Raw genomic sequence first — 15,115 nt, forward strand, 5'->3', positions numbered from 1 at the left:
AGAATGGGAAGAAGAAGAAGAGGAGGAGGAGGAGAAGAGGAGGAGGAGGAGAAGAAGAAGAAGAAGAAGAAGAGAAGACAAAAATAAGAAGGAGAAGAAGAAAAGAAGAAGAAAAGAAGAAGAGAAGAAGAATACCTTCTCCTCCTTCTCCTCCTTCTCCTCCTTCTTCTCCTCCTCCTCCTTCTCCTTCTTCTTGATTTCTTCTTCTTCTCCTCCTCCTCCAATTTCTTCTCCTCTATCTTATTCTCCTTACCTTATTTTCCCCAACAATGAAATAATTAGCCCATTTAGCTACAAAATGGCATAAAAACCTTGGTTAGCTCATGAATATTATATTCTTAACTTGTTTTCCTCGAAAATGACATAATTAGAATATTTGTGTTGATCGGGTGGATTTACATGTGATAGTTGTCTCGTCACTGTGAGGTCTGCTGTGCGAAGACCTCCCGTGCGTTCTACGAGCTCCGCCCCTGCATTCGTGGGTCGATACAAATTTCATCTCCTCCTCGCCCCTTCATTTACTGTGGCTCGGTTTCCGAATGAAACTTTCTAGATTTAGGTAATTAAATTAATTTATCAGTATGCGTGACCAGTATGCGTCTCTCGTTCGAAAGGGTGACATCTATAAATATGCATGTCTTTGCATATTTATAACCGCCATCCTTTCGAATTGTCCAACATTATCCATGGACAGCCCGACTATGTGTAGATTGGGTTCGTTTTCCCGTATGTTGTGCTCTGGATCCGATGCGGAATTTCGTCAGTGCCTCCCTGTTGTTCTCCGGATGCACATCCTCTCTGTTTATTACGGAGATGTGTATCAAGAGAACAACGGGGAGGTGCTGCCGAAATTTTGCGTTGGATCCGGAGCAGAGCATGGGAAAACGAACCCAATCTACACATACTCGGGTGGGATTAGGACCTATCTTTACCTATTAGCGTGTAGGTTGCCTGGACGTAATAAAAATGACGAACCTGATTAACCGATGAATATAAATGCTAAATTATATATAAATATATTTCTTCTGTCTTTAGTAGCTAGGCAAGATGAGTGATCGTGCGTGGATGTATATCGATCACCCTAGTCAGAAAGAGATGACGAAAGAATGGTTTGTAAAAACAAAGGAATTTGTGAAAGCCGCATTCGCAAATGGCCAGGAAAGAAACTATTGCCCCTGTCCTGGATGCGACAACTATAAAAAGACGACAGAGGCTGTAATGATTAAACACATGCAGAGGAGGGGTTTTAAGCCTAATTATACGATGTGGACATTTCATGGTGAGTCTATACAACGCACAAGAACTGAGGTGGTCCGTCGTCGCACCGACGAGCATGGTACCGGGATCAAAGACATGGTGCAAGACTTTGATGATGCTCGGGATTCGAAAGATGAGATGGAGGAATCTGCAAAGGCCTTTTATGAAATGTTGGAGTCTTCAAAACGTCCTCTCCATGAGCACACTAAGCTTTGTCAGTTGGATGCAATTGCACAAGTAATGGCTCTGAAGGCTCAGTTCAACTTGGGAATAGAATGCTACGACGCGATGATGACACTATTTGGACGCTTCCTACCCAAAGGCCATGTCATGCCTGCAAAGCTGTACCAGTCGGACAAAATACTTCATGTACTTAAGATGCCATATGAGAAGATAGATGCATGTGAGAAAGGATGTGTCTTATTTAGGAAGGAGTATGCACACTTGGACTATTGTCCCAATTGCGAGTCTTGGAGGTATCTTGTGGTAGACAACGGTATGGGTGAGAAGAGGCAGACCAAAATCGCAGTTAGTGTTCTTCGGTATATGCCAATCGTACCAAGACTTCAACGTCTTTTCATGGTCGAAGAGACAGCCAGACAGATGACATGGCACAAATTGGGCAACAGAACCGAACTAGATGCGGATGGGAATAAGATGGTGGTACACACATCGGATGGGGAAGCGTGGAAACATTTCGATGGATTGCATGAGGATAAAGCAGCAGATCCAAGGAATCCTCGAGTCTACATGGCCACGGATGGTTTTAATCCCTTCGGCATGATGGCAAACAAATATAGTTGTTGGCCCGTATTTGTCATTCCACTCAATCTCCCCCCCCCGGACAGATTATGCAAAGAAAGAACATATTTCTGACGTTGATAATTCCAGGGCCCAATTATCCGGGGAAGAATATGAATGTGTACCTGCAACCGCTTAAGGATGAATTGGAAGACGCTTGGGATAATGGGGTCAAGACATACGATGCCGCTAGAAAACAAAACTTCAAAATGCATGTGTGGTACATGTACTCTATGCATGACTTGCCGGCGTATGCACTATTCTCTGGATGGTGTGTGCATGGAAGGTTCTCGTGCCCCCAATGCAAGGCAGCTCTTTAGTTTCATTGGTTGCAGGAGGGTCGGAAGTATTCTTGCTTTGACTTGCATAGACAGTTCCTGGATCCTGACCATCAGTTCAGAAAAGACAAGAAGAACTTTACCAAAGTTAAAGTTGTCAAAAACTTGGCACCACCTGCGTTGACAGGCCAACAGATCCTGGATCAGTTAAATGCCCTCGAGCCTGATCCAGAGCGTCTAGGGTATTTCAAGGGGTATAATTCAAAACACACCTGGACTCACAAGCCATGCTTCTGAGATCTGCCTTACTTCAAAGACCTCCTTCTTCCACACAATATCGACATGATGCACACTGAAAAGAATATCGGAGAGGCTATTTTTGGTACATTGTTCGACGTAGATGGGAAGACAAAGGATAATACTAAGGCTAGAGTCGATCAAGAGACACTATGTCATAGACCGTTACAAAACATGCGAGAAGGCAAAGAAAGCAGAAGTGGTCGAAGCCAAAGGCTTGGTTCAATCTTGGAAGGCCAGCTATGAGAGAAATTATCTTGTGGGTCAAAATGCACTTGATGTTCCCAGATGGGTATGCAGCGAATCTAAAGAGGGGAGCGAGTCTTGAAAAATTAAATATCTTTGGTCTCAAGAGTCATGATTGGCACATATGGCTAGAGCGGGTAATGTCGGTGATGTTACGTGGCTTTATTCCTGAGGATGAATGGCTAGTACTAGCAGAGCTGAGCTATTTCTTCCGTATTCTTTGTGCGAAAGAATTGTCGCCTGGCGTGGTAGAAGACATGGAGGAGTTTGCACCGGAGTTGTTGTGCAAGTTAGGGAAGATCTTTCCACCCGGCTTCTTTAACTAATGCAGCATTTTATTTTACATCTACCAACCGAGGCAAGATTGGGTGGGCCCGTGCAAGATCGTTGGTGCTATGCAACTGAGAGGATGCAGAAGACCCTTTGAGCTAAATGTAAAAATAAGCGTAGAATTGAAGCATCGATGGCTGTGGCATTCATTACTGAGGAGGTGGCAAACTTTGTGACAGCACACTACGAAGCCAAAAATCATCATTTGCATAATCTGAAGCCTCGGCACAATGATGCAGACCCTAAAAAAGGTGGGTCCAACCTCAGCCTATTCAAAGGGAAGCTCGCACCAGCCGATGCTTCGAAACCAATAACGTTGGATGTCGAAGAATGGCGGAACATTTCGTTGTATATCTTCAACAACCTAACAGAAGTGCGGCCGTACATCGAGTGAGTTCTCGGCACATTTTCCCGTAACTTCTAATTCCTTTGAACTGCTCTTATTCCCGGATATTTCAAACAGCCGTTACGTTGCCAAATTCTCGGATGGAGCGGTGATCGAAAATGATTTTGTCAAAGAGTATGAGCTTCTGTCAAAGACAGGAGGCGGCTATCCCGGTTTCATCTCTTGGTTCAAACAAATGGTAATTATCAATAATGGACCATTTCATTTCTTGGTCTAACTTGCGGCTAATGCAACAATCGTTTCGTATTAAACTTGTAGGCTAATTCAGAGTCTATGGACGCCGAATTGAGACAAGTCGCTAATGGTTTTGACTATAAGGTCCGTTCATTTGAGAAATACAACATCAACGGGTATCTCTTTCGTACCTTTGGCAAAGAGCTATCTATGCCCGACCGAAAATCTACAAATTGTGGTGTCTATGCTATCGGCGAAGGTGTTATCGAGTATTATGGAAGAGTTGAAGCAATTTATGAACTTCAATTCTATGGTGAAAACCCACCGAACGTCGTAGTCTTTAAATGTTATTGGTTCCAGCCGAAGGAGACTAGGACTCATGAACATATAGGACTAGTAAAAATCAATCCAAACACCCATTTAGATGTTCCCGATGTCTATATTACGGCTCAACAGGCGACCCAAGTTTTCTATCTACCGTGGACATGCCAAACGGATAAGAATCTGGAAGGTTGGTATGTTGTTTATGAAGTGCCGCCGCATGTCAGACCACCTCTCCCAAATGAACAGGATTATGAACCTCACATTAACCCAAACACATATGATGGAGAATTCTTCCAAGAAACACGTCTTTCCAAGAAACATTTCAAGAACCGCCGTACTTCACCCAAGAACATGGAAGTAGACAGTGACAATGAATCCGACTCCACCCCTGAGCCGGAACCAGAAGACCTGGAACTCGTAGAGGTTACTGATGCGGATGACCTGTCAATGCTTCAGCGATTAAAGAAAGGCCTTTCACAACTTCACGCCGTTGAACCCGACGAGCATGTCATTCATGAAGACATGCGTGATAGTGATGATGATGATGCATTTATTGATGATGATTATTAGTTTGTAAGATTCACAACTTAAATTATATATTTTAATCTTTATTGTTCATGTACATATTATTATTCATGTCAGTTATTCAAATTTTTTATGTTGTACTAATTTATTTTAATCTTTATCATGGCAGGTCACCAGGTGTTGAAAGATGGTGGGCACTGGTCCCGAGCGCTCGACGGGTTCTTCCCAGCCGCCCCGCACGAGGGGTGTTACTTGTTGGGTAATGTAGCATAAATTCAAAAAAAATCCTACGCATATTCAGATCTTCCTATGGAGAGACCAACAACGAGAGAGGGGTGAGTGCATCTTCATACCTTTGAAGATCGCTAAGCGGAAGCGTTGCTAGAACGCGGTTGATGGAGTCGTACTCGCGACGATTCAGATCGCGGTGTGATTCCGATCTAGTGCCGAACTACGGCACCTCCGCGTTCAACACACGTGCAGCCCAGTGACGTCTCCCGCACCTTGATCCAGCAAGGAGGAGGGAGAGGTTGGGGAAGATCTCCGGCAGCACGACGGCGTGGTGTCGATGGAGAGACGAGGTCTCCCGGCAGGGCTTCGCCAAGCACGGGCAGATAGGAGGAGAAAGAAGAGCAGGGCTGCGCCGAGGGAGAGGGAAAACTATGTCTCCAAAAGCCCCAAAGTGCCCACTATATATAGGAGGAGGGGAGGGGGTGCCACCCCTAGGGTTCCCACCCTAGGTGGTGTGGCAGCCCCCCCAGATGGGAGGTGCGGCGGCCAGGGCAGGGGGGAGGGGTGGCGAACCCCTAGGTGGGCTTTAGGCCCACCAGCGCCTAGGGTTTCCCCCCTCTCCACCTCTTGCGCATTGGGCTGAGTGTGGGGAGTGCACCAGCCCACCTAGGGGCTAGTTCCCTCCCGCACTTGGCCCATCTAGCCTCCCGGGGTCGTTGCCCCCTTCCGGTGGACCCCCGGTGGTCTCGGTACGTTACCGGTGACGCCCGAAACACTTCCGGTGTCCGAAACCATCCGTCCTATATATCAATCTTTACCTCCGGACCATTCCGGAGCTCCTCGTGACGTCCGGGATCTCATCTGGGACTCCGAACAACTTTCGATATCCTCGTATAACAATTCCCTATAACCCTAGCGGCATCGAACCTTAAGTGTGTAGACCCTACGGGTTCGGGAGACAGGTAGACATGACCGAGACACCTCTCCGGCCAATAACCATCAGCGGGGTCTGGATACCCATGGTGGCTCCCACTTGCTCCACGATGCTCTCATCGGATGAACCACAATGTCAAGGATTCAATCAATCCCGTATACAATTCCCTTTGTCTGTCGGTATAGAACTTGCCCGAGATTCGATCGTCGGTATACCTATACCTTGTTCAATCTCGTTACCAGTAAGTCTCTTTACTCGTTCCGTAGCACGTCATCGTGTGACTAACTCCTTAGTCACATTGAGCTCATGATGATGTTCTATCGAGTGGGCCCGGAGATACCTCTCCGTCACGCGGAGTGACAAATCCCGATCTCGATTCGTACCAACCCAACAGACACTTTCAGAAGTACCCGTAGTGCACCTTTCACTACAAGGAATACGGTCTATAGCAACAAAATTTATTTCTACAACAATCTTTCGTGGCAATAAAATGCTATATTACCACAAACTTTCAGTTCGTGGTAATATGCCCTACATATTGCCACTTTTCACTTTTGTTGCTCTAAGTACTCCGTTTTGTTGCAATAGAAATCGTGTATTGCCACAAACTGGATCACCGTTGTAATATGGCAGTGATATTACAACAAATAAGTTTCGTTGCGGGAATTAGTCGTTTTGTTGCAATAGAGGCTTAGGTAATGCAACAAAGTAAATCTTTGTGGTAATATTCTGGCGCATATTGCAACAATTTCGAAGTGAGGCACTAGACATAGACATTGTTGCAAACAAATGGCGTTGTATTGCGACAAAACATGTATTGGTTGTAATAGGACGATGTTTTGCCTCACCTTCATTGTGTTGCAATAACTATTATATATTGCGACAAATTGTGCAATCATGGTAATATCTACAACATGTTGCAACAATCCCTAGTGATGCAAAAAAGGAGCAATAGAACATCTCTGCATTTTCGTCTTAATAATAGACATATAATTAATATTCGGATTTATAGATATTAAGTGAAGTTTTTTGCAAGTTTTAAGTAGGAATTAAAGTATTTATTAATTGCATAAATTTTAATTAAACAAACAATGAACAAAGTTTACAAATGGATATAACACAATTTCTGCTAAAAGTATCAATTTTATTTTTCTGATAGGAATGCATATCTATCTATTATATTATTATTAAAACGATAGAAAAGTAACGATGGAGATTAACCAGTCAGCTCAAGAGTATATGTGTACAAGGAGATGGAATTTATTTTTTTCTACACGGACAGTTTAGTTTTTTTTCCTAATCGCTGTCTAGGCGCGATATAGCGCAATGCCCACACTCTCTCCGCACTCCACTTCACTTCCCATTACCCATTCCCCTCCCTCACTCTCTCCGCCAAATCCCTAGCAGCAGAGTCCATCGCCGACGGAAGAGCCCACCACCGACAGGAGAGCCCACCGCCGATGGGAGGGAGCGGGATTGGGGGTGCGCAACAAGTGCATCGGCGTGGGAGACCCCGCGCCGCGCTCGACCGGGGGGGGGGGGGGCGAGGAAGGTTGCTCTGCACGCGGGGGCTGTGGGCCGACGGAGATCCAAGTCGTCTCCGTCGCATCCACGGAAACCACATGTCAGCTTTTCTCCGGCGACCTAACGCTAGCCATTCCCCCCTCCCTCCTACATGTTTCTCTGGCATACGAGCACGACGGGGAGGTGGATTCGGTTTGGGAGCAAATTGGAACAAAATCGAGGGAAAATCGAGAGTGGGGAGGTGAAATCGCAGTCATAGTTGCTACCAATGGGTTCATGGAGGGGAGTGGGAGGGGGGAGAAGGACCTACGGCTCGATTCGATTTTTCTGTAGGCAACTGAATTTTCGTCTTGTATGTTTTGTAGGCAAATCAGTTAGGTAACCGAAATATAAACGCAGGCCACTTAATTGTTCCCATGGATTCTGTAGGCAAAAATGTCCCCCATGGATTTCGTAGGCATCCTACACAGAGATAAGTGGACATTTCCCTTGTAAGTCAGGTTGTAAGTGGGACGGGATGCAGCCGTTCCGCATCCCGCAATCTTGAACGCGAGGCGCCACATGGGATGGGCGATTTCCTGTACACCGGATACGCGGGTAGCCGCGACGCCGCAAGCCAGCAAGGACGCAAGCAGAAAGTGTCCATCTAGTGTGACCACCTTTGCTAACTACCTCTATCTCGTTGGTTGAAGGTGTGGAGTTTAGTCCTGTTCTGCTGCAAGGAAAGCATGACCTCCACATAGGTGATGCAAGCGGAAACAAGCTAGACTCACAGCGTCTGTTTTCACGCATCTTCTCCAACAAATATTACCCTCCTAAGGTTGTTAGTATTATATCAGTATACTTCTTCGGCCTTTCCATGTGCTGGTCCGAATATTTAAACAAGGAAGCATCCTAAGTTGCTCATCCACCTACTATTGCTGCCAAGAAGTAGCCAGAAGCCCATAGAAGACATCTGCATTGGTCAACGAAAAATGAAGTATTGAATTTCTGGGACGTTGTTAGCATTGTCATCCTAATCTGGTTCCCACATATTCAAGATGTTGGTTATAATTTAACTGCAAATAGGTTTTTCTGTCAAAAAATGGCACGGATTTCTGATTACATTGTGGTGATATTTTTTCTTGTAGGGAGATAAGGAGTGTCATTTTCATCGTTGGCATGCTTATTATCAGTGTTGTCTATATTTTTGCCGATTTTCAAGTTTGTATCAGACCATCAGCTACTTAATGTTGTCTTTTGGTTGACAAATTTTGTACTTGAAGGAAGTGTAGCCACACCCTTTGAAGGTAAATATGATGCATATTTGAAACTACTATCTTCTATGTACTATCCTATGCCAGACAATATCTTACTGTATAACTTGATATTTAACAGTCTTTTTGCACTTGTTTTTCCCCGTGAAGGTGGATATTACTATGGGATGCTTAAATTTCCTTCTGATTACCCTTTTAAGCCTCCAAGTATTAGGTACTGAAACATTAGAGCATTGGTTGTGCTTTTTTAATGACAATTCCTTGTTATTTGGATGTTTAAAGGGAAAGCAATTAGATAAAATGTTGTATCGAATTAATAAATTAAATTTTCTTAGATTTGTACTTACAATTTGTCTTTGTTCAGCATGACAACCCCCAGCGGCAGGTTTGCCCCTCACAAAGGATATGCCTATCAATGAGTGATTGTAAGCATCATACTGTAATAAGATAATATTTTACTTTTTTCTGCTCGCGATTGAAATGATTCTCATATTGCTTTGCTTTTGCAGTTCATCCTGAATCTTGGAATCCCATGTGGTGTGTAGCAAGGTACGCACATAATGATATCTCTACCTTAGGCCTGGGGAATATTTTTTTCATTGACATTAAAAATTTTTGTGGGTAACTATACCAATCATACTTTCAGCTCTATGTTTGAACATAGGTGTGTCCCCATAAGATGTTTCCCCTTTAAATTTCAGCTACTTGAGTTTATGGTCTTCAGTTACTTGCGCTCAAATTAAATGCTCAACCGCAATTTTCTTATTCTAACATTGTCAATCTGTGAATACATTTTGCTGTATGGTATTCTTGTATTTTTCTCTTCACTGGTCTCACATACGCTTTTGTGCTGCAGCACTCTAACAGGGCTCCTCTCATTTATGGTAAGTTGTTACTTTCTCATCATCTACGAGTTAGCAAAAATACTTCAATTCCATTCTTAATTGTTGACACATAGTATATGGAGATGAACTATTATTGAAGTCTAGCAATTTGTATTATAGATACTTGTTAAGCACTACTGAGAGCAATTCTTTTGAGTGTTTTTACACAACCAATGTTGGTATTTCACTTGCAAGGACAGAGTACTGTTGGTCAAATGTTTCAGTTCTTCTGATAATCTTAATTTTCATGCTAGCCAACTAAATCTCGTATTCCGGTGCTTAAAGTGCAAAAGATATGCTTGTACAGCTTGTTTTTTTTATACCCTTACAACCATCTTGTTCACCAAAGAACATAATTATTTTCAGCTTCTTGCCTTCTGATGTAAACTGTACAATTGTTCTTGTATTTGTAGATGGATGATGCTCTTACAACTGGAAGCATCAGAAGTACAGATGGAGAGAAGAACCGTCTGGCAAAGGCTTCGCTTGCTTATAACTGTGAGAGGTAAATGCATTTCACTGTAAGATAATTTTAGCTCTTTCCGGTGTGACCGAGAAAAATGTTGATCCTTCAGGAGACGAAATTGGCAGAAGCTTTCACTTACAGTTCAGTAAACACGCTTCCATAATTGATATCTTAGTTTTTGTTTTTAGGGGATCCTATATCTCATTCAGTAAGCCCTGTGTCCCAAATGCAACGAGCTCATTTTCTGTTAAATCGTTCAGTAAGATATGCAGCCGCCGGAGCACGAGGAGGAAGGCGTTCGTGGCGGCCGGCGCCGGAGCAGCACCCGATACGTCTTCGCCTGCTCCGTCTTCGCCTCCCTCAACTCAGTGCTCCTCGGATACGGTACGTCCTTCTCCCAATCTCCGGCCGCCGTCGTCCCCGATGCAGATTTAATTTCGCTTCAGCCATAAAAATTTCTTGGCGGTCGTAACAGGGCATGGCAACTTGATTGCTTCTTGTTGAATCAATCGCGTACTATAAGTCCCTACCACAAGACCTACTGTAAGATATGTGAGAAATTTAGATAGCTTTTGATATGACATGACATGGCAAATCAGATAAGAGTAAAGTGCTACTAATCTGAAGTAGATGTGGAGATTTTGGTGCCGGAAATATTAAGGACCGGGATCTTCAGAAATGCGCGTCGAATTCTGACCCATGATGCTTATTTCTGCGAGTTGGGGGCCATTATAGATTTATTTCTGCCAGTTGATCTAACATTGTCTATAGAAGCTGACTAGCTAAACTTATTTATATGTTTGGTACATAGATTTATTTCTATGTTTGTTTCATAAGTGTTTTGCATTCCCTATAGAAGCTGACTGGCTAAACTTATGTTTCGTACACCATCATAGTTTCTTGAGTACCACTCGTAGGTAACCATAAAAAAAGTTCAAGAATTCATATTCATGGCTTAAACATGTGAAAAGCACCTTACCAAGAGATTTAAGTCTACACAAAGAACCCCTCGTCATCATCCAATTCTTCTTCTCCCAAAGGAGCAATGTGGCCATCATTTACATAAGCCTCATCATCATCTGTATCATCATCAGATTCGAATTGAACATCTTCAAACTCAACAAGTTTTATATTTGTTATGACTGAAACATCAACGCTTGATCCTTCGTCATCATTTCTACTCCAACTAGTGATCTCTTCAGGTAGTGTAATCTTGCACTGTAATTTCTGCATCTATGACATCCATTACATCCGCCTCACCACCTTCATCGTCTTCAACAGCTTCATCAAGGCCTACACCATTTAAAACAGAAGGAGCAAACAAATTGCGTGGATTCATTTTAATAACAGCTGCCCAATCAGGGTTCTTCACATCTCTCACATAGAAAACCTGTTGAGCTTGGAGGCCTAGAATGTAAGGGTCCCCCTTGAATCTGTCTAGAGTAGTGTCGAGTTCAATAATTCCATATTTGGTGTCCTTCTTATACCCCTTACTCTCAGTTCTATTGGAAGGAGGCACATCAAACCAATCACACTGGAATAGAACAACCTCCTTATCAGGAGGAAAGTCAAGAGATATGATTTTCTTGATCACCCCGTAATAATCAATATTGCCCGTGGTTGCATCGCCCTTAACTATGATGCCACTATTTTGGGTACTCAAATCCTTCTCTATATAGGAATTCCGAAAAAAATATCCATTCAAAATTGTACGGTTGTATACACGAGCTAGGTGATCAGGTCCTTTAGCTAGTGCATAAATAAGACTGCTGACCTTGCCATCATTGTGGAGTTCTATGATCTGTTTCATCGAATAGAATATGTGTGAGTGTAATGTACAGAGTTGATCCATTATTATGAGGAACACTAGTAAAAATACGAAAGAAACTTACCCGTCTCTCAAACCATCCAACAAACTCTTCCTTGTGTTGTTTCTGAGGATTAGGAGAATTGTTACTTGTGAGCTCCTCAAGATGTTCACTTGAAAGAGAAATGATTTTTAGTTCAAAAGCAAATTATTAATGCATATCACGATGTGAAATAAATACACAAGTATGCTTACTCCATCCATGGCGCAGTTTCCTCACAATTTGTTATTATGAAATGCCTCATTCTATTAATCTCAGTCAAAGAGAATGATTCACAAACAAAACCTTTCTTGGAGTAATCAACTGTACTCATTATGCTAATCCCTGTTGGTGGTTGATTTGTACCTCTTCATGACGTTCGGACTGACTTAGCTTGGTAGGCATTCCATCAAGGAATCGACTGCAAAAAGTCATGCACTCTTCAAGTATGTACCCCTCTGCAATAGAACCTTCTGGTTGAGCCTTGTTACACACATATCCTTTCAGCGTACGCAAGTATCGCTCAATTGGATACATCCATCTATACAAGACGGGCCCTCCCAACCGGGCCTCTTCAGCAAGATGAATTGGAAGATGCATCATAATATCAAAGAATGCTGGTGGAAAGATCATCTCGAGCTGACATAGAGTTTCTGGAATTTTTTGGCTTAACTTCTCCAAATCTTCATCCCTTAACTCTTTCGAGCATAAATCAGAAAATAATTTACTCAGCTGAAGCAATGGGTTAACAACATTCTCTGGCAAAAGCTTGCGCAACGCAATAGGAAGAAGTTTCTGAAATATAACATGGCAGTCATGAGTTTTGAGTCCACTAATTTTGCACTTATCGAGGACCACACATCGCTTAATGTGTGAAGCATAGCCATCAGGCATCTTAATGCTCTGCAGAAACTTGAGGAGCATTATCTTCTCTTCCTTATTTAAAGTGTAGCAACCTTTCTTTATTTCATACTTATGCTTACCGGGCTTTGGGTGTTGGTCCTTCCTAATTTTCAAGTCCTCCAAATCAAGACGAGCCTTCACACCATCCTTTGATTTCTTATCCATCTCAAGCAAAGTCCCCAGAATGCTTTCACAAATGTTCTTCTCGATGTGCATAACATCCAAATTGTGCCTAACGAGCAAGTGCTTCCAATATGGGAGCTGGAAAAATACACTTTTCTTCCGCCAGTTATGCTAGCTATTAGTTTCCGGTCGTTTTCTCTTATTTGACCGTCCAAACGGTGCATGCTGAATGCTATCAAGCTCCCGCACAACTTGTTCACCAGTAAGTGCCACTAGAGCTTCTCTATTATCTGTCTTGTTGTTGAACAAGCACTTGTTTCGATGCCATTTGTGGGTCCTCAGCAGAAAACGTCGGTGTCCCATGTAGCAATGCTTTCGACCATACTTTAGCCATAAAAAATATGTATGTTTGTGGCAATACGGGCATGCTAGCTTCCCTTTTGTGCTCCAACCACTCAGCATTGCATAAGCTGGGTAGTCATTGATGGTCCATAACAAGCATGCATACATCTGGAAATTTCTTTTAGTTGCAGCATCATATGTGTAAGCACCATTCTTCCATAGAATATTCAGTTCATCAATCAAGGGCTGCAAGTATACATCTATGTTATTTCCTGCTGACTTTGGTCCTGGAATAATCATTGTCATAATCCAATTTTGTTGCTTCATGCACATCCAAGGTGGCAAGTTATATGGGATAAGAATGACATGCCATGTAGTGTGTGATAAACTCATGAGCCCAAAAGGGTTGAATCCATCTGAAGCAAGGCCAAGTCGAACACTGCGAGCATCTTTTGAGAATTTCTTAGACTATTTCTTATCAAAATGCTTCCAGGCCTTTGAATCTGCAGGATGCCTCACTACGCCATCATCCACCCGGCCCTCCTTATGCCATTTCATATGTGATGACATAACTTCTGTCATGTACAACCTTTGCAGTCTTGGAATGAGTGGGAAATACCTTATAACTTTATGTGGCACCGGCTTCCTTGATTTACGACTTGATGCATTGTCTTCATCACTGGTAGGAGTAGATTTCCATCGAGACGCGTGACAGACAGGGCATTCTTCGGCATCAGCATGATCATTACGGAATAACACACAATCATTAACGCACGCGTGTATCTTCTTGTAATCCAACCCAAGATCTCGGATCACCTTCCTTACTTTTGCGAGATTAGTAGGAATGCACTGACCCTTTGGCAGCACCTGCGCGAACATCTGCAAAACTAAATCACATGCTCTGTTGGTCATCCCAGACACGCACTTGATTTGGTAAAGCTTCACAATGAAAGATAGCTTTGTGACATCCTCGCAACCTGGGTACAACTCTTTTTTTGCCTCTTTCAATAGTTCGAAGAACACCTTGGCTGTTGCATTTGGCTCCTGGTTTCTTCCATCACCGCTGGAATCATCCACATGAATGTCTCTTGTACCTTCATCATGATGTGCATTACTTTCCATGACCGTGCCCCTTATGAGAGTATGGAGCATGTCACACATTCCAGCACCATCATCTACATCATCTTCATTATCAGAATCTTGAGACATGATGCCCTCATCAAGTTGTTCACCATTGTATATCCAGTGAGTGTAGCTTTGATCCATCCCATAGTACAACAAGTGAGTATGAACCTCCTTTTTATTTCTCTGAGCATTATTCAGACATTTCCTACATGGACATGGTACAGCTGATTTTGGATGAGGACCATCGAAAGCAAAATTCAAGAAATTCTTCATGCCAGTTTGCCACTCAACAGAATCTCTTTCCTTATCCATCCAGCTCTTATCTCGTGTCATTTTGCCTTGTCTCCGTAAAGCCTGTCCTGTTAAAAAAACATAGCAGTTGCATTAGTACCTGCACTACAATCAATAGAATCACTAGCTGCATCACAAGACAAGACAACAAGGATACATACGGGATACCACACACAACCTTAATTGTTTTCTGTTATCTTCAATGACTCACACAAGACAATAACATTATAGCCTGCTTAAAATCACAAGTGTTGAAGCCTGAATCACAAGTGTAGAAGCCTGAATCACAAGTGTTGAAGCCTGAATCTAAATTTGCTGCACTTTGCTTACTCTGAATTTGCTGCACTTTGCTGCTCTCACGAGAGGGACGGCTGACTAGGGGAGAGCTTCTGCAGGGCGTTCCACTCATGCGCATGAGAGTCCCGGGCAGCCGACCAGGATGGCGGAAGAGCCGGAGCAGAGCCGGTTGGCGTCGGACTTCATACGTCAGGCGATCCAACCATGCGCACACTGGCAGGATCGAGCAGGAGAGATCCAGGGAAGAGAAGGCC

At 43.2% G+C, this 15,115-nt stretch overlaps 1 pseudogene; it reads left to right on the forward strand.

Moving 5' to 3' along the window:
* The first annotated feature begins 7,893 nt into the window (after window positions 1-7,893).
* Window positions 7,894-10,385, forward strand: LOC123409097 (annotated as a pseudogene).
* The last annotated feature ends 4,730 nt before the right edge of the window (window positions 10,386-15,115 follow it).

The sequence above is a fragment of the Hordeum vulgare genome, chromosome 7H, assembly GCF_904849725.1.
Source record: "Hordeum vulgare subsp. vulgare chromosome 7H, MorexV3_pseudomolecules_assembly, whole genome shotgun sequence".
Taxonomy (NCBI): domain Eukaryota; kingdom Viridiplantae; phylum Streptophyta; class Magnoliopsida; order Poales; family Poaceae; genus Hordeum; species Hordeum vulgare.